This window comes from Apteryx mantelli, chromosome 2 (assembly GCF_036417845.1).
Source record: "Apteryx mantelli isolate bAptMan1 chromosome 2, bAptMan1.hap1, whole genome shotgun sequence".
Taxonomy (NCBI): domain Eukaryota; kingdom Metazoa; phylum Chordata; class Aves; order Apterygiformes; family Apterygidae; genus Apteryx; species Apteryx mantelli.
The window spans coordinates 11,055,919-11,078,590 of record NC_089979.1 but is presented as its reverse complement, the minus strand read 5'-3'; the positions used below and the strand labels follow the sequence as shown (position 1 = coordinate 11,078,590).

Below are 22,672 nucleotides of genomic sequence, written 5' to 3'. Positions count from 1 at the left end.
GGCCCAGGAGAGTCAAAGTAGAATTCAACACTGTAAGAGCAAACAACGGAGAGTAGCTACTGTGGCTTAGAAGTTTGGGAGCTCTTGTGTGATGAGGTAAGGAAAGAGGGGAGCCTTGTGAAGAGTGAAGTTGGATAGAAAAAAATGACCTTTGTGACAGCACACTCTTCGGTCAGGAGTAGAGAGAAGTTGCCTTTCTCAAGGTCAGGAAGGGTAGTTGCGTTGACTGTGATATGGGAAGGTGAGAGCTTTAGCTGAGTCAATGGAGGGGGAAGATTGTGTTTTAGAGGCTCTACATGAGAAGAATCTGTAAGATTCAGACACAGCCTGGAGGTGGAACTAGCAAAAGGTCCAAGACGAGGATGATGGTTTGTGTTTGGGCATTGGTGAAAAGTTGGATTGTAGCGATGTACACTGCAATGCAGAAAGAAGACAGAGGAAAATGTTTAGGGCAAAGAGCATTGATGACAATGGGAAAGTTGGACGTTGGACGAGAGCACCAAAAGATGTCCTGGGATTTTATTTTGAATATAAGGAGATCAGTCCAGTGTAGGGAGGGAAACCTGTGAGTTGTGTGAGGAGAGCTGAATTTGTGTTTCTGATGGTGATTTCCAGAAGGGAAGGTGGATGGGCAGACAGAAGAAAACAGGACCACGGGACTGAGTGGTTGGGGGAAGCCTGAGGGAGATCCGCAGAAGAAAGTCCTGAAGGGTGCTGCAGAGGTAGCAAGGGAGCATGACTGGGAGGGAGAGCTTTTGAAGCTTCTGAAGAGACTACAGTTGATGATATCAATGACAGATTTGACGTGCCAAGGCCAAGCTGAGGGACCTATGGTTTCTGAGCTTCTGCTAAGGAGTCACCAAGCTTTTCAGTAAAAGTGTGAACAAATAAATAGTATTATTGCTCCCAGATCCAGGCAGGATCCTTGGCAGATAAGCTGGAGCAGGTAGTGAAGAGGTTAGTGCATAACATTATCACAGTTGGTTTTGTGTGTTTGTGCGTGTGTGTACACATGCTTTGGGTAGGTCCAATGCTTTGGTTGGGAACTTGTGCTGCATACATGTCCAGCGAGGTGTCTGGTTGACTCTCTCCACTTTCTATCCCATCTCTGCGCACTTGTGGTGGGGATACTATTCCCATAAAATAGGCATGTGCTGACGTCTCTCTGCCTGGTTACACAAGCCTGGCTCTGGAAAACTTCAGCTCCTAGATTACAAACATAGCAGGGTTCTGTCTGCAAAGGTGTAAGATTACAAAACACACACACACACTCACGCACACACAGAGCTTAACCAAAACCGCCTCGCTTTTAGCAGTTGTGAGGGTTTATTCACTACATGGCAGCACAGGAATGTAGGAATGTGAGTAGCGTTAAACCTATTCATTTCACTGGGAGGCATCTCCTCTCCCTTGCTCAAGCCTGCTTGGCTTTAATGATAATTACACCTCTTGACTTGTTCAGTTGGATCGCTGCCACTCCTGCCCTCCCTATGCAGATGCGGGTGGCACGGCACTGGGAAGAAACGCTGGAGCCAGGAAGGCAGCAAAAGAGCTTAGGTTGTCGATTTGGTGCGGAGCCGTCCTCCCCCCGGAAAGCACCCCAGCGCACCCCACCCAGCTCACACCCCGTTCCCAGGCTTTATCTGCCCCGGGGAGTGCGGGCTGCGCTGCCTGCCTCCAAAAAGCCTTTTGTGCTCTTCCTGGTATTAACTCTTCCAGGGAGGGAAAATCTGATGACGCCTCCTCCCCTACAGCCGTGAGCCTTGCGAATGTCCTCAGCTCAGGTTTGAATATACCCTGCTGAGCCTGGAGGAGCCCGGCTTCCTGAAGAGCCAAGACCACCGGCCTGTATACCACCCCTGCTTTTAAAATGCTGTCACAAAATAGGCATGGGCAGAAAAGAGGGGTGTATGTTCTTTTGCTCTTGAGACCAGGCGAGGAGGACAGTCATTCTCTAGCTTTTGTATATTCTGCTGCGGAATTTATTCTGCCTTTTTCTTATTTCTTTGGTGTCTCTGGTTAACCATCCCCAGATGTATTTAACAATATTTCTGTATTTAAAAATTAAATATTGATTTTTAAAAGCCTTGTCACTTTAAAAATGGGGGGAAAAAGGCAATAATTTTTGTTGGCTTGTTAAGAATTTGAAAGATGCAATAAAATCAGCTTTTGGGTTTATTCGTGCTGTACATTCCCAGGAGAGGAATGCGGTGTTCTATGCAACCCGCCTGCTTGTGGCAGCCGCTGCCATGACTGCTTTCAGCTCCACTGCTGAAGTTTCACATAAAGTGAAAGGGCCTGGGAAGTTAGGGAAACCGGTAACGCTAGATCTGTAAGGTGAAGATGAATGTTATGTGTTAGCTGTGTATGCGCAGACTGGTTGGCTGGAGGTTTTGCTGGTAAAAATGAGCCACTCAGATACAATAGCAAGTGTCGACGTAATAGAAGAAGCTGGTACGGTTGAATTTGAGCCATACAGACATTTGTAGGTTTTTATTTAAGACAGTGTTAAGTCTCCATTTAAAGGACACTGTTCTGTAAGGTCTGTAATGAGAATGGAAGCAGCCTAGTTCAGTCAATCTAATGACCAGCCATTAGCTGGAGACACCAAAGTTTCTAGTGCTACACAACACCAAAAAGGAGACAGTCTGTGCCTAAAAGACTAAATAAAATTGGTTGGACTTTAATAGTTGAGATGCATTCAGACAGTGTATATCAATTTCACTTTTTCACTGAAACTGAGATGGTGACTTTTTAATTAAACTCTCTTTCCCAGCAGGACTTGATGATGGTGAATCAAACAAGGAAGAAGTTTGTGTAGCAGCCCTGGATATTGGATGTTCGCGTAGTGTTTCTGTAGCTAACTCCTGGATTTTAGGCCAAGACATGAAGCTTCTTTGTCCCCATGCTCCGTATCTGTGCAGCGAGAGCAATAGTAGAGGTGCTCCTTCGTACACCATATCAAACATTGTTTGATTTGGTTTTAGTCATGGGTATCACTGGCAGATAGCTCCTGTCCGGTTTCTTCTTGATGAGGTTGGTGGACTTCTCTGAAGGGATGACCTTTGGACATGTCATCCTTAGTCACTATGATGATACTTACTTGATTGTTCATTTGCATACTAATTAAAGAGGTTAAGAGAAGGAAGGTGAGGAAGATTAGGAGATGGGATGGATGAGATGGGGTCACTAGGGCAACTAGATGGTTTAAAGAAGAACAAATGAGAAACTCTTGCTTCTGTGGCGAGGTGAAAGACTTTTCCAGCTGCTCTCTTTCCCCGTGAAACATTTAATGCCCTGGATTGAAAAGAAGCAGTTACTTGGAAAAGTACTCTGGAGAAGACATATGGCAAGCGGAAATACTTTATTTTGTCTGTACTGTGTTATATCATAGCTGGTCCTTCAGTCAGGGTGGGCCTCTTCCCTGTGGCACATTCTCCATGGTCAGCTGTAATGGTGCTTAGACAGTAGAGCATCCATCATAGCTGTAACCTCGCATGAGGCATGGCTTGGGGAGAAGCAGCTCGAGCATGCTTTGAGCTGCATGGAGTTAGGGAAGGCTTTGGGTTTTTCTTAGGGCACTGTAGTCAAATGAAGGCAAGGTCGGTAAGGTGCAGGTGAGCGCAGTGTCTGGGTTGTGGGACCTCCGACACTGACCTGTTATTTATTATTAGTGAAAGTCTACAGCTGCGGAGACCTCAGCAAGACCTCAGCAAGTTTCTCGCTGTTGAAGCTAAAAATTCCCCTTCTACTTCCATACATTTTATATCAGTCCAACTCCTCCATCTCTCTTTTTCCTCCCTTCCCCTCATGATTCCTGTTGTCTTAATAGGAAAACAGAGCCAACCTCTAGTTCTTTAGCTTTCAATGCTGCTTTCATCCTCCTGCCATTTTGTCAGGTTTTCCTGTTTTTTTATTCAGAAAGGGTCCAGAATCTGAGCACCTTCAGCCCTTAAGTTTTAGGGAAGATTAAAAGCAGACATTAAATCCCTCTGTCCTCCCCAGGCAGAGCTGGAGGCAAGGGGCCGTGCGGTGGGCAGGCAGCTTCCTTGTCTCACGACCCGGAGCGCTCTCCACAGCAGGCAGCAAATCTGCCCCCGGTCCCAAAGTGCTTGGCCTGGGCCCGGGTTTTATTTTCCGTATCCGTGTAGTGATACTCTGTTTATCGTCTTTTTCCCTTCCTTTCAGAGAGCGGGCTCAGGTCTCCTCTTCACTTCCCTTCCTTTTCCATGTGGGAGAGGAGTGGGCGTATTTGCGCAGGGAGCTGCGCGGTGGAAAGGAACAGGAAGCCCGTTTGTCACATTCGGAGCGTGAGCCGACCAGCTGCGTTGTGTATTGTTCTTGTCTCTCCGATGGCCGTAACAAAGCAGTGTCTGGCTGGCAGACTGGGGAAAAGATGAACTTTGGGAGCTGGATGTGGTGGGCCAGACCTGCAGCTGGGGTAAATCAGTGCTGTTTCTCTGATGCCGGCTGAATTACACAGGTTGACCTCACTGGAGCAGTTTGGATGGACTCTAGCTGAGGATTTGGACACGAGTTGCAACATGCAGCGCCTCTGATTGCTTGCTAGCCTACTAAAGCATGACTGGTTTTGTCTCAGCTGCTGCTTAAAGGATCCGACTTTGCAACCTTTGGGCAACTGTAAGTCCTGTTTGCTTTGACAGGAACTCTACAGACAGTGAGATCCAATCCATGCTGTGTATCTCCTGTTTCTCTGAAATATCCTCTCCCAGTCATCCTGTTGCACATTTGGACTGGTCCCTTTGGACCCACAGGGTTTAAAACTGGATAGTGGTAAGTGGATGCTGCTGGGAAGCTGATGGCAAGCAAAATGCTTGGGGAATAAAAGATAGGGAAACTACCCTTGCACATCAAGTGATGAACCCCTCTAGCCTGGCGTTTTGCTCTCGCTGTCTGTCCCTGCCATTTCGGGAGCAGACGTTCCCTTCCTCAGTAATTCATCTTGCCACATCTGTGATGTCGCACACATTGCAGGGAAGGGAACTGTTTTTGCCTTGCCGCAGAAGCAATCAGCACACGTCCCAAAGCCTGGGAATTGACTTGATTAATCTTGTGTCTTTCTGTTGCTGGCAGTGTGTAAGCTGTGATCCATGAGGCTGAGTGAGCAGCGGGAGATTTGCCATGGAGGGAACATTACAGGAGCAGAAATACTCAGCACCTCAGATGGTGCTTTCTGCTTGCAGACACCTGTAAAGATTGATCTTATTCCATGGATGGGGAAACTGAGGCATCCTGTTCTCCCTTCAGAGAGCCCATGCTCTCTCCAGGAAGTCATCATTCCTCTAACTTCAAAATCTGAGCTCCTTTCTGGAAAAAAAAGGTACATATTTCAGACATCTTCTTAGCAGGGATAGTGGCCACAGCTTTCTACCATAGGTAACAATGAGTCACACCCTGCTCTGAGAAATACAGTGCTCCAGCATAACTGCTTTGGATCGCCGCTTGGTAACTTGTACCCTCAAGGAGGACAGTCAGGTCGAGTGGATACGGCACTGTTTTAGGACTCACACTAAACCAGCCCTGTCTTCTCTTCTCCCAGCTGCTTGTTGGGCAATGTTGCATAGGTTGCCCAACCTTTCCATCTTGCAGTTTCTCTATCAGGGAAAGGATGGCAGCAAGACTTAAATAGTCTTAAAGTGCTTTGAGATCTATAGAGGAGAATTAAAAGAGATACAAGAAGTGCTGGGGGAAGGGAAAGGATGTAAGCGTCAAGAATTTAATTGGGAAATCTTTTCCATCTTGTCATCTCTATATTTATTCTGTTCCTGTTGCCACTGTAAGCCTTCTAGAGCTAGATCAAGACTGTGGTTAATGCAGGGCCCTGAACCTTGCTGTTGCTGCTGGGTAATACTTGACATCATTACTGTGCTAGCAGCCGTAGCAATACTAATAAAAATATTACTATCTTCTGGAACATAACCTTTTCAGGATAAAAAGGATGTCTTTTATATCCTGGCACTGCACTTTGCCCAAATTTAGCTGCAGATAATGGTTTTTAGTTTCCTGTGCATGTGTCTCTTGTTTTCTTTTGCAATAATTCCTGCACCCAAGTAACCCTTCAGAACAACTTGCCTCTATGCAATGCCTCCATTCAAGGAGGAGCTTGCCGAGAAAAAAAACAATTTGAGATCATTTGCCTGGGGAAATGTTCTTTTCTCTGGATTGTGAATTCGCCATTGTGGTAACTAAGGTACAGATTCTATTGACTGAAAAAATAAACAAACTGAAACGTGCTTCTTTTGTCATAACAATGTTTTAGGGCAATGCACTGTCATATGACACAGTCCTTTAATAGCAGTCCTGTTGTGCCAGCTGTCCTCCACTGGGTTTATCATCTGGCAGCGGGTGGTCAGCTGCCATTTCCGAGCTTTGTACCAAAGCCGTATCTGCGCCCATCATGCGCGACCCAAACAAGGCTGCTGAGAGTGGAGAGAAAAGCCCGGTTACACAAGGTGCCAGTGAACTTGCAGCTCGAGCTGGTGAAATGACTCTGCACTTGCTCAGCAGTTACGCTACAGGTGCGTGCCTCTCTCCCGTGATCTTCATCTGGATGAGCTCAGCCCCGCGTGTACGCACACGCACTGGCTGTGTTGGGGGAGAAGCGTAAATGCTGGCCAACCCTTCCGATTAGTGTTCCTCCTCCTCGGCGCTGGCAGAGCTGGGGAGCGGAGGAAGGTTAAATTTGCCGGCGTGCCGAGAGCAGTGGGAGCTGCAAAGGGAGAGCCAGCATCAAAGCAAAAATACCAATTTGCTTCTATTTTCTCCTAGGCTTCCTGGCTCCTGCACTTGCTCTCCATGGTATTAAAGCCCTGCCTGGGAACGGGTGTGACGCCCGGCAGTACCTGCATAGCTCATGGGTCGACTCTAATTTAGCAGGGCGTATGCTTAAGAGAGGCCGCCTTCTGACTCGTGTTTTATTTCGCTGTGTAGCAGACAGGCTGCAAACCCAGGCAGCGAGAACTGGGTTTCTTCCCTTGGGCTTGTTCTCACTGGGTCTAAGCCTGGCTGGCTGGCAGCCCCGGTTTGCGCTGAACGGTGATTAACCCGTTATAGTTAACGCATGTTCTGACACGATGGTGTAGCCGTGGATGGTGAAACCCTTCTTTTGTATGTCGGGTTATTCAGCTAAACTCTTTGGGCTAGTACTTTGTTGGCGCATTTCTGTGATTTGGGATTGAGATTATGCCCTTCTCCCTGAGTTTCTTGTTAGTAGTCCCATGGTTGTGGTTTTAAAGATTGCTGGCACAAAACACCATCTCCCAGCTTGGCACAGTCACTTGTGCTTCTTGGGCCTCTGGGGTTACATGACAACGCTTGCCCAGATGTTCCTGAACGTTCCTGCGATTCCCTCTTTTGATTTATTGTCGATAAATATTTAATCTAGTATGCTATTTTGGTGAATGAACATTACAGGGCAGAAGTTAAGACTCCCCTTTCTGGTGCTGCTTTGCTCTTGGACCCTTTAAAATTTGGTTGAGGTAGCTCCAAAACCCAAATAGGGTACCCAAATAAAAAAAGAGGGGCAGTTGTGAGTGTCCTAGTGGCTGATGTCAAGGAGTAAGTTGTTCAGTCCTCAAAATCAAGTGAAGAAAGCAAGGCTTCAAAAGCTCCTAGGAACAGCCCTGAGCAGAGGGAGCTGCCGCGGTGCTGGAGCTCTGGAGGGAGAAGGTGGCTACGTGGTCCGCTCGCCCTTGACCCATGCTGGAGCAGCCTGCCCTTGCCTTGCAAAGGAGGCAAGTGGAGATCCCGGCCCTGGGCGGCCCGTGCCCCGCAGGAAGGGTGAGGTCTGCCGCTTGCAGCTGCGGGGTTGTGGGGCAAGGTGCCCGCTGCCCGCAGGGGCAGCCGTGCTCTGCCCCGGGGCAGAGGGAACCTCCCACGCCAGGTACCTGCCAGCAGAGATCCTTGTCCAGCAGGGTAGCGTCATCCCAGTTGTTTAATCTTAGTGAACAGAAATGCCAGCAAGGTTCATGTGATCCTTTTTTATCCCTGTGATGTATTTAGCCACCGAAAGTAGCTTGGTGGGCAGCTGGGTGGGCAGCAAAAGGATCTTGGTGTATGTGGAGGGGAGAGCGAGAGCTTACATCTCTCAATTAGAGATTAATTATTCCCAAATTGGGTGTCCCTGGGACCCTTCTTGAAAGGCCAGCGCTGGTTAACGCGGACCTGTGCTTGCATGCACCTTCTTCGCTAGTGAAGTGCATTGTTTTTAAAGCCTAGTTCAGATGGGAAGCACATTTTTTCTAGCTTTCCACAGGAAGTTTCTTCCTGGGCACTGAAGGACGTCTTTGCATTTTTGGGACATAGCATAAATACCTTCAGCAAATAATAAAATAAATACACATATCTGTCCCACTTGAGCATATACAAGGCCATACGAGATAACTTCACTGGAAGGGAGCAGTGTCCTGTTCCTCTTCTCTTGCCTATGGGTTGGGAAAATTAGTGCAGCAGTCATGTCCTTCAATACTTTAGCTTGTGAAGGCGTTGTCCCTAGGATGTACTGAGCTTTAGCCATTCGTTTCACTCTTTAGCATCTAGTCAGAAATAACTTGCCTGAGATTGCTGCCTATATTTATACTTGGTTTCTCCAGCGCTGTGGAATAGTACAGTAAGCCAGTCAGTTGAAAAATGAGATTGCTTGGTCATGGAGCCGAATTCAATACAGTTTTGGATACAGTTTGGATAGTACAAATAAATACTATTGGTCACTAAAAATAAAGGCAAGTGGTCAAGTTCTGTCATTTATACCTAGCAACATTAAAGGGTAACACCACAAATCTGTGCAGCTTTCTTAACTGTTTTACCTGAAGTGCCTTCAGATGCTGACTGCAAACGATGTCATTTAATCTACTTACCTGCAGCCTAGGAGGAGGATCACCAGGCAGGGGCTTCCTGCGCTGTCCTGGCTCCCGCTGGCATACGGTGCTGCTTCACTGCACTGCTTTTCCCTGCCGTCAGGTTGCACCGCACTGTTGTGAAAGTGCAACTGTGAACTGGAACGGGGAACTGATCCAGCTGACATGACTATTATCTTTTCTCTCCCCCAGGTTGTTATTCTGTAGAATCGGTTCCCCGATCCAGTTCACGGGTTTGCATCACAAACCGGCATGTGCGGGCATGGCTGAAAGGGAGAAACAAAATGGAAACAATATCGTAAACTGGTACTAGTGCCAAAAATCTTGTGTGGGAGTCACGGGCGTAATCACGTTGAAACCTCAGGAGTTCCAGCTCAGCCATGAACCTCTTTGGGCTTCTTGCCTCTCTGCTCTGCTGCCTTCTCCATAGCTGTTTTGTTTATGATGATAAATGAAAAAAGCTTTGCACCAGGTACCTGCACATGCAGTTTGTACCTTGGGGTTGAGTTAACAGCACCAACAGCACTACGTTGTGGAGGCTGGGAGAGTTTCCCATGCTATTTCTTTTCACATCCTCATGTTTTCGCTTACTTGCATCCCATCCTGATGTTTTTCTGTAACAGCATCAGTCCAAAGCAAGATAAGACCTAGCAAAAATGAGATAGGGAAGAACTCAGTGGAGTGCCAGGGTCAAGGCCGGATGCCCCCGCTGGCCCTTTTTGACCTTCTGGTCCAAGATTAGCCACAATACCCTTCTCAGTGGCCTCATTTCTATGCAGCTTGGGTTGCAGGTCTGTGCTCACCCACCTTGGTATGAATGTGCAGGACCAAGCATAACACCATCGAAGAACTGCGTATTAAGCATTTTGCTGATGGTCACTGTGTGTTTTCTCAGCAGCGGGTTGCTTGCCAGCACCGTTGCTGCAGCACAGAGATGGAGCAACTGATCCCCTGTTGCTGGCAGGTGTTTATTTCCTAACTGGCCTGAGAGAGTCCACTTTGGAAAGGGGAGATGGTGGGGGAGCATGTCCTTTCCTTCTGCATCCTCCCCCCTGAGCATGGTATTTCTGGGATGTACTGTTTCCCCAGGCGCAGTGTGCAGTAACACCAAACCTTCTCTTTTCTTTGATCCAGGGCTTTTAACAGAACAGCATGGTGCTCCTGCGCTCACCAAATGGCTTTGATTCGGGCTTGCAATATGGTGTGCATGTGTCCAGGTTGTCAGGGGTTATAAACCCCCATTTCCTTGTTAAGTTTCCCTGATCTGGTATTGCAGAAGTTGAGAGTGAATTAAACTAAAGCTTGCTATTGCAGTCCTTAAAAGTACTATTTTTTTTAATTTATTTTTCCTAACAGCACATGTATTTTTAGCACTTATTATCAGATGCAACAGGATCCTTTATCATTGTGTACCTGCTATGTCCCCTGCTAGTTCACAGTTCTGATCTGAGGTTCAAGACAGGGCGGTAACAACAGTTAGACCCTGAAAAAGTGTTTTCCTGTATACCCTGGAGATGAATCACTTTAATGTGAGGTGACTTGCTGCAAACTTGTGGCCAGAGAAGGACTGATGGTTCTGAGCAGGGATTTTGTGACCCGAAATTTAAGCCTGTGGCTGGGTCATTGACCTTCTTTCAAGTTGTTTTCATTGAGCTGGAAGCTTTCTTGTTATGCATTGAGTTGCATCCAGGGAGCATCTGAAAGGTCGCTTAACCCTTTGCAGTGCAGCGAAAGCAGAAAGAAATGATAACACATTAAATCCAGAACAAGCCGACAACCCCCAGAGACACTAACCGTTGAAAAAGGCCAAAAGGGAGGGTGCTGGTTTTGTATTGCAAAAGCAGGGTGGTGGGCTTAGATACATGTTTGGGATGCAGTAAAGGTTTATATGGAAGCTCAATGCTTCTTTGGATGTAATGTAGGTAGCAGCACTTTTTTCCTCTTCTCTCTCCTCCCTTCATCTTTGTTCTAATGTGTTTTACTGAATTACAGTGCAAAATCCGTGGTTGTTTGAATACCAAGTAGGGAAGAAAAAAAAAAACCAACAAAACCCACAGGCGTTGTTTAGGTGGCTCTTTGATGTAGTTCACCTGTAAATATAAACTCCACGAGCCTCGTGGGATGGTTTGGGGCTAAAGGTCTGAACAGGGACTTGAGACTGGTTTGTTGGGTGCCTTATAAAACCGTCTCACAGAAGTTTCCTTTCCCATCCTTTGTCTGTTAATTTGTGTACGTAGAGGCCTCTTACACGAGGCGCTTGTGCTCTTGGCTCCTAGACTGACTCTGCTGTTATGGTCCAAATACTCCTTTGGATCTGTAATTTGTGCATACAGTGAACACCTCAACATTTACATCAGCTGTTTGCACAGAGCCAGAGCCGAGTCCGGGTTCAGGCAACGTCAGAGCATCTTCTCCGCTACCGGTTTTGCTTTTGCCGGGCTTGTTGGGAAAGGCGGGCCGTCGCGGTCCCTTGAGCCGGAGCTTGCGGCCCGTTTCTAAGTTACAAGCACGACCCCGTTGATAGCGCTGGGCTTGCAGCGAGGAAGGAAACGGTAGGGCGATTTGGCAGCGGCGGTGTTTGTTTGGCTTAGCGTGCGCGGCGAGTACTCCTCTGTGATACCCGGTAATAAATTTGGCCTAGTACTTAAGTACCAGCTCCCAGGAAATTGACAGCGGAGTAATTAGCGTGCGCTGACTTATTTGTACAGTGATAACAGCAGGAAAGTATTGAAGCAGGGAAAACAAACACATTATTCATCCGAGCCTTCAATCCAAAGCCTTTACCTGACAGTTTGCTATTTGCAAGACGTGGGTCTATTTTTAGGCTTCTAAGTCATGCAGGCTCTTTTTTCTGCGTTTGTTTTGTGTTTTGTGTTTTCCGTTGGCTTGCATAAATTGGAAATTAGTCTGTGCTTAGAGATAAATGCATGCATTTTTAAAATAAACCTTTTGAATGTGAGAGGTTGTTTTTTTTATGGACGGGCTAAAGCATTGGTACAATGGGTTCAAAATGCTGGTCCTTACAAGTGGAATAAAGAGGCCGTGCACACAAAACAAGTTCAGCGAGAGGGGTTAGCCATGTGGCCACCGACTTTGACTTAGGAGTTTTGAATGAGATTCCCCTTTCTACTGGAATTATTTTGTGTGACTTTGAGGACCTTTCTTTTGGCACAGGTTTCTCTACTCAGTGCAGAGCTTAGCTAGCCAGGTTAAAGTTCTCCATCAAGATGCGAGCACAGGGCAAAAGGTTTAATAACGTGGGTAATTATTATTAATGAGAGGCCAAGGGAGACTGGCAGTGGGGTTGCAGGAGTTTGTGGTCGTGAGGCACCTGAAGAGGGTGTTTGGGGAAGGGCGCCTTAAAATGTGTGAGTATATGAAAGAGCTGCTACAGAGCAGGAGGTGTTTGGAAACCTGGGAAAGAAAGGTGGTTTGGGAAAATGCATGGATTCACCTTGGGATGGAAAAAGTGTGGATGGATGTGTTTGCTTGGTCCTTCGTTTCCCTTCCTTCTCTCTCCTTTTTATGGCAGTGTCATCCCCAGGCACCCATCAGGCTCGGAGCTGCAATTCTCTGTCAGACACTGCCAGACACTTGCACTAAATCCTTTGAAAGCTCCACTTCTCCCGTTGCAATGAGAAATAAATAAAAAGGGTGGGGGCAGAAGACAGGCTGTCTCCACAGGAAGGGAGGCAAGGGGCCCCCACCGTTTTTCCTGGAGATGTATTTTGTTAACAGCTGAGGAAATCACCAGGCAAAGCACCTCCTACAGCCAGCAGCTATATCACAGGAACCCATATCTGCAAATGAAACACCAGATAAATCAGAGTTAAAGTACCTTTTTTAAATACCAAAGGCTTTTAAGTATTTGGGCCAGCCATCAAAAAGGTGTGTTACCTTCTCCATATCTTGAAATCTTTGTGTGGAGCCTACATGCCTGCCTGGAAGGTGGGGCTTAGACAAACACTAACTGTAAGGCTCAAATCAAAGGGAAATGAGTGAAATTTCTGACCTCTGTTATGCAAGAATCAGATTGGATGATCAAATGATCCTTCAAGTCTTATGAACTAATTTCCATGCCTTACAGCCTCAAATGTTCAATTGTTATCATCTTCATCCCTAGTTCCCGCATACTTTCAAGCTGTCATTAAACATGCCGTTTTGGAGGGTGCCTCATTTTGACTGCAGCCTCCGAGTTTCTTAGGTGGCAATAACAGTTCATTGATTTTATCCTACAGGATAGTTTAGTCTCTTAATCTTATACATGTCAGAGTTGAGGCCGCACACTTAAAGCTCCAAAGCTGAAAGAGACCAGGGTAAGGGAAAGTATTGCAAATGAAGGCGCGGACTGAAGACAGGCTTGTCCTGGAGTATGCATCCAGGCAGGGAAGGTGGAGAGCGAGCAGAGAGGAAGGCAGGCCAGGCTGAAAGAAGGCGCTATTTGTTTCTGCACAGTTGTGGGAAGGACCTGACCCAGGCCATTTAAATCCTTAAGGGTATTCAGCTCTATGTCTAAGTGAGCGGATCCACTGAGGAGCCCATGGCCTGAAACAGTCTTCTGAGTCTTAGTGAAATCAAGCAGATGTGAAAGTCCTTGAGTCCAGATGCACAAAGGGAAGCTGGAAACCTAAATATAATTAACTTCAGGGAGTGTTTCAGTGTATCAGAGTTAGGAGCTTAAGCACCTTAAGTTTAAGTAGCCTTAGTCTGTGGATATGGACCTTATTCACATTCAGCCTGTGCTGGCAGAAAAATTAAGGCAAGGCAATAATACAAGCAAAGTCAAATCATCAGTAAGGTATAAAAAGTCAACAGATAATTGAAAAAAAACCCCATATGCATGTTTACATAACACTATATATGAAGTCTTATATATCTGTGATTTTTTTGTGGTCTTTAAACACTTGTCTATCTGTAGGATTTAGATAATCTTTCCCCCATTTGGAAAGAAAGGCAAATCTTTGTTTATATTTTCACATGACTCCAGAAGCTACAGCTTTTGAGAAATGCACCAAATCTTGAGTGACTGAGCGTATATGACAGTGCAGGTCTGGATGAAATTGTATGATCTAGATCTTCTTTATCATTTGGTGATGCTCATGTTGAAAGAAAAAAAGGAAAACAGAGATTTCTTTCCCCAAGATAACGTACACATACACAGCTGCGGAACAGATGGCTCCTTTTGGATGTGGCAGCGATGCTGGACGTTATTGCCTCCAAATGCTTGCTGTCCTTTTGATTTCTGCCCCTCCCCACTAGCAGAGCAGGTATAGCTCTAGGTATTATAGGTTGTGCTAGCAACCACTTTTAAATACAGCAGTGTCCTTGTTTCAGGGGGAAAGTGGGTACTTTTCCTCCTCAAAAACAAACACGGGGGAATAGGCCACGTCATCATCTGCATCATTCAAATCCCAAATTGGCCTCCCGCCAGCCTTACTATAACATTGACTGGGACTGTGATGATTTGTCTTTTGATGATGTTGTTTCATTATTGCTGCTACTGGAGAAAGTTTTGGCAGGCCTCCATTCCTTGTATAAGATAATTAGCCCTCCCACTTCCACCTTTTCTTCCCCACCCTCTTCCAAAGCCATTAAGACCAAGCGTGGTCAGAAGTAATCCTCCTTATTAAAATATTCAGAGCCTTTCTAATGCTGGGTGCCAGAGAGACAGTTCTGTAATCCTGCGGACTTCACATCATTTGAGCTTAGTGACTTCAGAACACCAATATTAGTTTAATGTAAAACTAGCTTTGAGGAACATGGATCAGCAGGAATTAATAGGGTTTCTTTAACAGCTGCTGTTGCAGATGCACGCAGCCCTGATTCATACCGCAGTCATCACTGGCACTACTCCTTTGACTCACTGCACTGACCCTTGATTTATGTCTGTGCAGTTGAGAGTCTCCAGGTATCAGAGATGGCCGCTTGGGATCATTCGGGTTGTCTGGTTGGGCCTCTGGAGCGACGCAGATCCTGGGACTCACCTTAGCCGTCCCTGGGTTGTCGTCAGCCGTAAAACTGCTGGGAAGACGTGGTTCTGATAACCAGATTTGGGGTGATGGACAGTCTGCCACGTTGGCTGTGCTATTCTATACGATTGTCCTAAACATCGCGTCTGACTAGCCTGGAGGCGTTCTTTGAGATTTATCCTCGTGTCCACCGTTAGCAGATGGAGTACCGAGGCACAAGCTAATTGAATTGCTACTGCCATAAGCCAGACCACAGGGAAGGCAAGAAAAGGGCTCCTGGTCCAGTTTATTATATACTAGATTGCACTGCCTGTCTGCAGTCGTCACAGCTCCAGCTTAAATTAGCACTGTGTCCATGAAAACACATAAGCTACGGTCAAAGCGGAGGCTCCCAACAGCCCTCAGGTAGCTTGTCCTGAAAAACTAACAATAACCAGTGAAATCTCAAAGGGAGGAATTAAGTAGCAATGTCAAAACACAGTTGGTCTCCACTGGCTTTAACTGCTGTCTAACAAGCTCAGAAAGTCACCCTGCTCCAATAATTGACTGGATTCTTGCATGCTGCAGCATAAAACCTGCAGAGGCTTCTCTGGTTTGCTCCTGCCACCCTCTTGGTCTCAGCACGGCGGCAGGATTGTGCTCTGTGATGAGGTTTTCTAGCATAGCCATCTGGGGAAAGCAATTCCTTTTTAAATTTTATTTACATTTCTGCATCCACTGATAAATCTGGCTGCCAAGCATCTTAACTCAGCTCTGCCAGAAAGCTAATTGGAGGGACATCCCTCCAAAGGACAGCTAGCGTTGGAGAGAAGCAATTGTCCCATCACCTCAGCTCCCGGGGAGTTAAAGGGAATTCACATGCTGGGAAACCACTTGAGAAGAAATCTTTCTGACTGTGAAAGAGAATCTCTTCCCAGTAGTCACCTCTAAATGCCTTTCTCTGAGATTAAAAAAAAAGAAAAATACCATGTTTGTTTTGTTTGCCTTACACCATGCTTTGTTTTTGCCCAGTCAGTGTAATTTTTTACTTGTTTCTGGTTTTGTCTGACAGTGATTTTTCTAATTCCTTAGCTGGAAAAAAAATCAGTGTAGATTTCTTGGTTTAATAGTGTCTCACTTTGTCACTGGTGTTGAGGATCTGGCACTTTTGCTGCTTTACAACAAGCAAAATCCACGTCTTGGTGCTGAAGGGGTGCAAAGGACCTGCAAATCCAGTAGGAATTCTTGTAGGCTGGAGGGGTCAAAACCTCCGATAATTGGGCCTCTTGTTCTCTGTACCTAATCGACTTTTAGGTTTTAAGGTCATTGTGCTTGTCTAGTCTGACCTCCTGTATAACAGAGATCATAGGACTTCCTTGAATTAATTTTCACTCTGGGTTCAGCAGCTGTGAATGGACTCAGACATGCATCTTTGGTGGAGAAAGGCTGCAGGAGGTGGAATCCCATCTTAATCTAAAAATTGCCACTGATGGAGAATTGACCACACTAGCTGGAGGGTTTTTCCCTCTGTTATTTAACTACAGTATTGAAAAAGTCGTGTCTTATTTCTGGGCTGTTTTCTATCCAGCTTCAACTTTCAACCTTTGGTCTTGTTATCCTTTTGTCTGGTGGAGTGAAGAGCCTCTTCCTGACAGGTACTTACAGGCTGTGAGGTACCTTTTAACTTTCTCTTTGATTGACTTCCTTGAGCTCCTTGATACAAGTCTGGTTTTGTTCTAATGGCTTTTCTCTGAACTCTTTCCAGTTTTCCAGCATTCTTCTTTAAGTGTGGGCACAAGTATTAAACCTCATACTCTGTCCGCTGTGCCAACACCAAGGCCCAAAGATAACAGGGCCTCTCTGCTGGTACATGGCATCCCTCATTTGTGCATCCAAGCACTGCATTAGCCTTGTGGACCTGCCTGGCAAGCTCATGTTGGGCTAATTATGTCTCTTACCTCAGCCAGTCCTGTAGGTCTCATACATTTGAAAAGTTTCCATATAGCCATTTCTTTAATACACCAAGCATCTCATTAGTATTTTTGATGTTTTTTTTTTCTCAATTTATATTCTAAAAGAGTTTTAGTCCAAACTTTCTCACTGTACCAACCAAATGTCAAAAATCTTTATATGGCTGAGAGCTTCTGGATATGTATTTTACAGAGTTGAGAGAAGGAAGGTGGTTCACAGGAGGGAGGTAAAACTGAGTTATCACTAAAAGATCCCAGTAATACATGGCAGGACAGGGCGGACTGTGCATTTGAGCGGGCCCCAGAGTCCAGCAGTTTTTTTGACCTCATCAGATCCTAATGGATCGCTTTCTCTCCCAGAGATCTGGTTAACCTGAAAGCCCTGTGCCAACAAAACCTACTGTTGCTGTCTAATAGCGTAACACCAACCCCCCTGCTTGGAAGTCATGGGTTGGCTGCGTCCATTGGGCATTTAGGGTCAGTGCTAGCATATTTCTAGACATTAGACACAGAGGGTTGAGTGTGTTTCTATTTGAGGTTGTTTTATTATCACTTTTATGTTAATTTTATGTATAATGAATCAGGGGAAATGAGGGTGTTGATCTGATGGGGAACCTAGAAAGCCCTTTGTTAGTAACATATGGAGGTTTTTCTAGCACGTCTGCTTAGGCCACTGTCAAAGTTGGTGCATTCAGCAGCCCTGCTGGTGTCTTTTACTACATGCTGCTATGTGTGATGCTAATTTATTAGCAATGCAGGATTGCAGGAGGGGTTAATTTAAACTGAAGTAGAGGTGGGGACAACCAGTTGATGAGGAAGGGTAGGAGAGAAAGGGAATCCAGTTCTTAACCCAAATTGTTCTTGCTTTTATCATTCAGGTAGGATGTTTGGAGGTAGTCGTGCATTTAATCCTCCCCTGTTCTGAGTACCGTGCCCAGTAGGTTTGCCTGGCTGCAGGTAGCTGTGCGCCTGTGCTGTTGCAGCTCCGTGATGCAGGCAAGTCATTTGTCTATTTGGACTGACAGTCTGTATTTGAATTCAGCTGAGAACAGGGCAAGTTCCACTTACGCAGCAGTGGATCTGTGAAAAGATATTCTGGTCTTTCCTCTTATTTGTGGGAAGCTGTTTTCACTCTGTGGTTGTGTCAGTGTTTAGCACTTTAACGCTGCATTGCTAATCCCCTTGCCAGGCTTGTCAGCATGCAGTGTGCCTCCTGGGGAGTGTCGAGTTCGGGACAGATCGGGTCCCTCGTGGTGGCCTCATATGGCCAGGATGCTGGAAGCTGTTCTTTTAATGCCACTGGGTCAGCGTCATGCCTTGCTGAGGGGAATATTTCTAGAGCCTGAGGACAGCACTCTGCAATTCCAGATGCCGTGAGCTGGGCAGCCTCCTTATAGGCACTCACTGCAAGCCCTCGATTTACGTGCACAGCTCTTCTGATACCTACCCTACTGTAGTGTGAGGTGAAGCTCCTCACAGTGCTCCGCTCTTCCCACCTCTTTCTTTTTCAATGACTTCTACTGGTAGCTAATTTTCAGCATGACAGACAGCCCATCTTCCAAGCAGACCAATCTGTGGAGCTTGGTGCTAAGTACTGCCATGGGCACCCAATCTTGAAAGGCGCTCAGCAGCCACAAGTTCTTCTTTCAATAAAAAAAGAATCTCCTTCATTCAAAATTAGGCTAGTGCGTCACACCTTCCAGGGATGGTGAGGTGACTTTGGAGGTTGTCCAGGTTAATATGGGGGAAGAGGGTGGAAGCATGTACTTGGGGTATGGCAAAACACTTTGGTGGGGAGGAGATGTTGATGTGGTAGGTGCCCATTCGATGCATGGCCTGAAGGTGTAGATCTCTTCCTGTTCGTGTTTCTTCCTCTCTAATGAAGGACACGACATCATGACCTGACCCAGAATGGGTCGGCTGGTGCGGTTGGTTACATGGCAGGGAACAGGCCTGGCCCAGTGGTTTACATGGTGGAGGTGTACATGATGTATAGCTTCATACAGACCACTGGGAGCCTGCACTGGCTCAGCACATGGTGATGGGGGCCTTTAGAGAGCTACGCCCCAAAAGCAGTGCAGCAGGTCCTGGAGCAAGAGAGACAGTGTGACATGTAAATGCTTGATACGTAGATACAGAAAGCATGAAAGAAGGTCAGAGACATGCCTCTCCAGAGCTGGTGATTGTTTTGACACCCTTGCGTTGTGGGCCCATTTCCTGGTTCCTCTCTTCCTAGCTCTCCTCACTGCACTCCCAGTGAGCACTAGAACCATTTGCTTTTAATGCCCCCAGTTATGACCTTGTTTCCTTTGCTAATGAGATGATCCACATCTCTCAGCTTTTCTAGCAAAAATGTATTTGAACCTCAGAGGCTTTCTACCTGCTTTGCCACATTCTGCTCCCAAGGGAGGTATTTCCTTGAAGGTAGAGACCAATCCTTTGCTTCTCCTGATAGCCTGTCATTTCACTGGGAATCAGTGTAGCTGAGAATCTAAGATCCAGGTCAGACCAAAGGCCCATCAGGCCAAAGTCTGGTCCCCAACAGTGGCTGGTATTTTTCAATGGTGGTATTTTTCCGTAAGCAGATGCTTAGGGAAAAATAAAGGCAAAACAAGCATATATGATACTTACCCTCCACCAGCACTCTACTGTTTTCAGCTCAGGAACTTTTGCTGTACTCTGTAATCCTCTGTGGGTTTCTATGCCATGTATTTGTCTAGTTTCAAGTCCATATAAAATTGAGTATCCGCAATATACTTTGGAAAGGAGTTTCACAGATCTGCTACCCGTTGCGTGAAGAACCACCTCCTTTTGCTTCTTTCAAGCCTTCCTCCTGCTTTATTTGAAACATCCTTGTTCTTATATTAGAATAAAGAGTGAACAGTCAAATCATTACCTATCCTTTCTATATCATTTCTGAATATGTAGACAAGTCATATTGCCCACCTCCCTTAAGTCATCTCTTTTCCAGATTGGAGAGCCCCATAAGCAGAAATCAGAATTACAGCTAGAGAAATACCTTTCCTTGGCCTAGATTTTGGTGGTTTTGTGGCAAGGTGTTTCCCTCAGTAGCTTCATGAAGATAGTTGGTGGGCATGTGCATATATTGCTGTGTGCGTGTGAGTGCAGGGAGAGAATTGCCAGCAGCGTGTCTGTTCCCCGTGTAATGTGACAGCAGAGACTTGTGCTCTCTGGATATCACATCTCAATTCTGAAAAATTATGCGAGGGTCAGAGCTCTTAAACCTCATCAAGGTGATACAATTTCACAGCTGACTCCATGGAGGAGGGAGATTCTTACACAAGCAAGAGAAGGAGAGAAACCAGCTGCCAAGACAAATCAGTTCTTAAGGGGCTCTGTGCTGCAAATACCTGGACTGACAGTTAGTTGACCCAAAACCTGTGTCTGTGTGGCCACTTGCAAGACAAAGGTCATCTCCACACTGGAAGCTTCTCCTTTGAGTTAAGGAAAAAAAGAGCATAGAAATGTACCTCCTCTTGGGGGCTCCCTGTAGTGACTACCAGCACTGGGCAAGGCAGGCTTGCTGACGCCTTTGGGCTTTCTTACTTGGTTTGATTTCTGCTGTGCTGGTACCAACTCTGTTGCGTCAGTGCAGCGGGGGAGTGGTTCCAAGTCGTGGTCTGTCGCTCCACCAAAGTCTGCAGCGTGCAGACCCCAACAGTGCAGTGCTGCTCTTCACCCACTCCTGTTGAAAAAGGAGATCTCTTCTTCCGTGAGACCAATTTATGAGTTACTATCTCCTAGACCTGGTCTCTCTATCTCTTACCCTGGCAGTTCTCCATGGTTGTTGGGTAGGAGTCTGTTTGCTGTCTATTCCCAGTGAGAATGGACTGCCTGTTCCTTCTTCTCTGTTGCCCTTGCCATCCAAAGCAGCCTTGTAACCCTCTCTGTTGTGTTGATCTGCCACCTCTTTGAAATGTCCTACAGAAGCAATTGAAGGCTTCTTGTTTCTTTCTCAGGACCATTATGCTACCACTGCTTACATTTGGCCATTGTCAGCTGGAGGAACTCCTGGAGATTAAAAACTTTAATTCACATTAACTTACCTAGATGCTGTGATTCCTGTCTGGCCAGTACTCTATATACAAACAACTCCTATTTTTGACAAAACTTAGAACTTAATCTAGATCTGATTTTTGAGTTGTTTTTGCCTCCTCATTGAACCGATATTTTATGCCCAGTGGAGCAATGTCTGCATTGGTATTAATCAACACAAAATGTAGTCATTTTGCTGTTCTTTGAACTGTATATGAATTTGCCGTTTAACTCAAAAATCCATTTAGGATAGAATTTATATGTAAGACTAATATTATTTCATTGTATATTAAAACTATTTAATTTGATTAAAGTAGCTAGATGTTTCCTTTCTCAGCACTGGAGCTGATTTTCAATAATAAACTAACATGTTGAAATTGAATGCACCCTCAAGAGAGAGTTGGTATCAAAAAATACTCCTTTTTGAGAAAAGCATAGTAATTTTTTGAAAAGGGATGTCTGTTGATTCTACATCTGTGTTTTCCAGACTGTGTTTGTATTTCAGTTTGCATTTGAAATGACTTTGTTTCTAATGCACTTTACAGTGAAAAAATTAAAAGCTTATGACACCTAAGGGAATATTTCCAACTGTTGAAACAAAGTGCTTCAAGTCAAAACAGGTTTGAATTTTAGGACCTTCAAAGTTTTAAGGTTTGACCATTTTTTGCACTCATTTAGAACAAAAAAAAAAGTCAAGATCTTTAAACCCTCCAAGGATGGTAGAATTGTTTTTTCCCAGCTTTGTTTAACATCCCTTGTTAATCTGTATGTTTGAGCAGAAACTTCTGTTGTCTGAATTTGTGGGCAAGAGCAAGATGTTCTTCCATTAGTGCTGTAAGGTCAGGGTATCCCTTGAAGAGTGAACTAGACGTTGTTCTCCCATGGGACTAAACTTTAAAGCTCTTTAATACAGAGATCATGTGTAAAACCTGAAATTTTGTTCATCTGTCCAAATCCAGATCCTAAAATTGTGCTTTCTTTATAGGCACGTCCACAGTTTGAATGATGAAGTCTGATGAACTCTGATTTTGGCTTGGATTACCACCTTTCGAAAGGTATTCTGAACTGTCCAAAAGGTATTTTGAATTGTCCCAGCAAACCCTCCCCACAACCTTTGGAAACAGGATGATTTTTAAGTTTTTATCTTCCGTGTCACACAAGGAGAAAGTACGGGGTTAGCTGCTTGGCACAAGTAAACAAAATAAATGCTGTGTTGCTGTTGGGAGACCTCAAAAGGAGAAGAGCCTGGAGTATATCTCTCACTTTAGAGAGATGGATTTTGCAAAAGAGAAGAGTGCATGAGGGAATATATAGGAGGAAAGAGAGGCGAGGTGATGCTATGAAGAAGTTTCCTGACCTCCAAAATGAGAGTGATGCTTCACAATGAGGTTAAAAAAAAAAAACAAAAAAAACCCCAACCAACCCAACCAAACCTTTTCCCTCCATGCAGACTCACTCCAGTATCCATCAGGCAAGAAGTGGTATGAGTTCCGGCATTGTTTTTCGGCTGAGTGGTTTCTCCTGCTGTCTCTGATCTCCCTCACATACCCTTGCCCAATTCCTATACTTTGTGTCACCTGTGCCTACCTCTGCGGAGCAGATCAAAAAGGCCAGCAGACTCTTGAACAAGCTTTATGTAAAAACAGTCATCAAATCTCTACAGTCTTACTTGTCCACATATATCAGACTTAATTTTTTCAAGCATCTCTGCCCCCCCACACACAATAAGATATACCACTACCAGAAGAGACTTTGTACCTTTTTTTTTATTCCAGGGGAACTAACTTCTTTATTTTTTAAAGTGAGGGTGGCAAGTCCCTCA

At 45.5% G+C, this 22,672-nt stretch overlaps 1 long non-coding RNA gene across 3 annotated transcripts in view; it reads left to right on the top strand.

Moving 5' to 3' along the window:
* Positions 1-22,672, top strand: part of LOC106496312 (uncharacterized) — a 170,237-nt gene that overhangs the window by 106,448 nt on the left and 41,117 nt on the right. For all 3 annotated transcript variants that reach the window (XR_010883268.1, XR_001294586.2, XR_010883267.1), the window contains one exon: positions 21,836-21,905. This is a non-coding gene — a long non-coding RNA (uncharacterized lncRNA). The remainder of the gene's footprint in view (positions 1-21,835; positions 21,906-22,672) is intronic.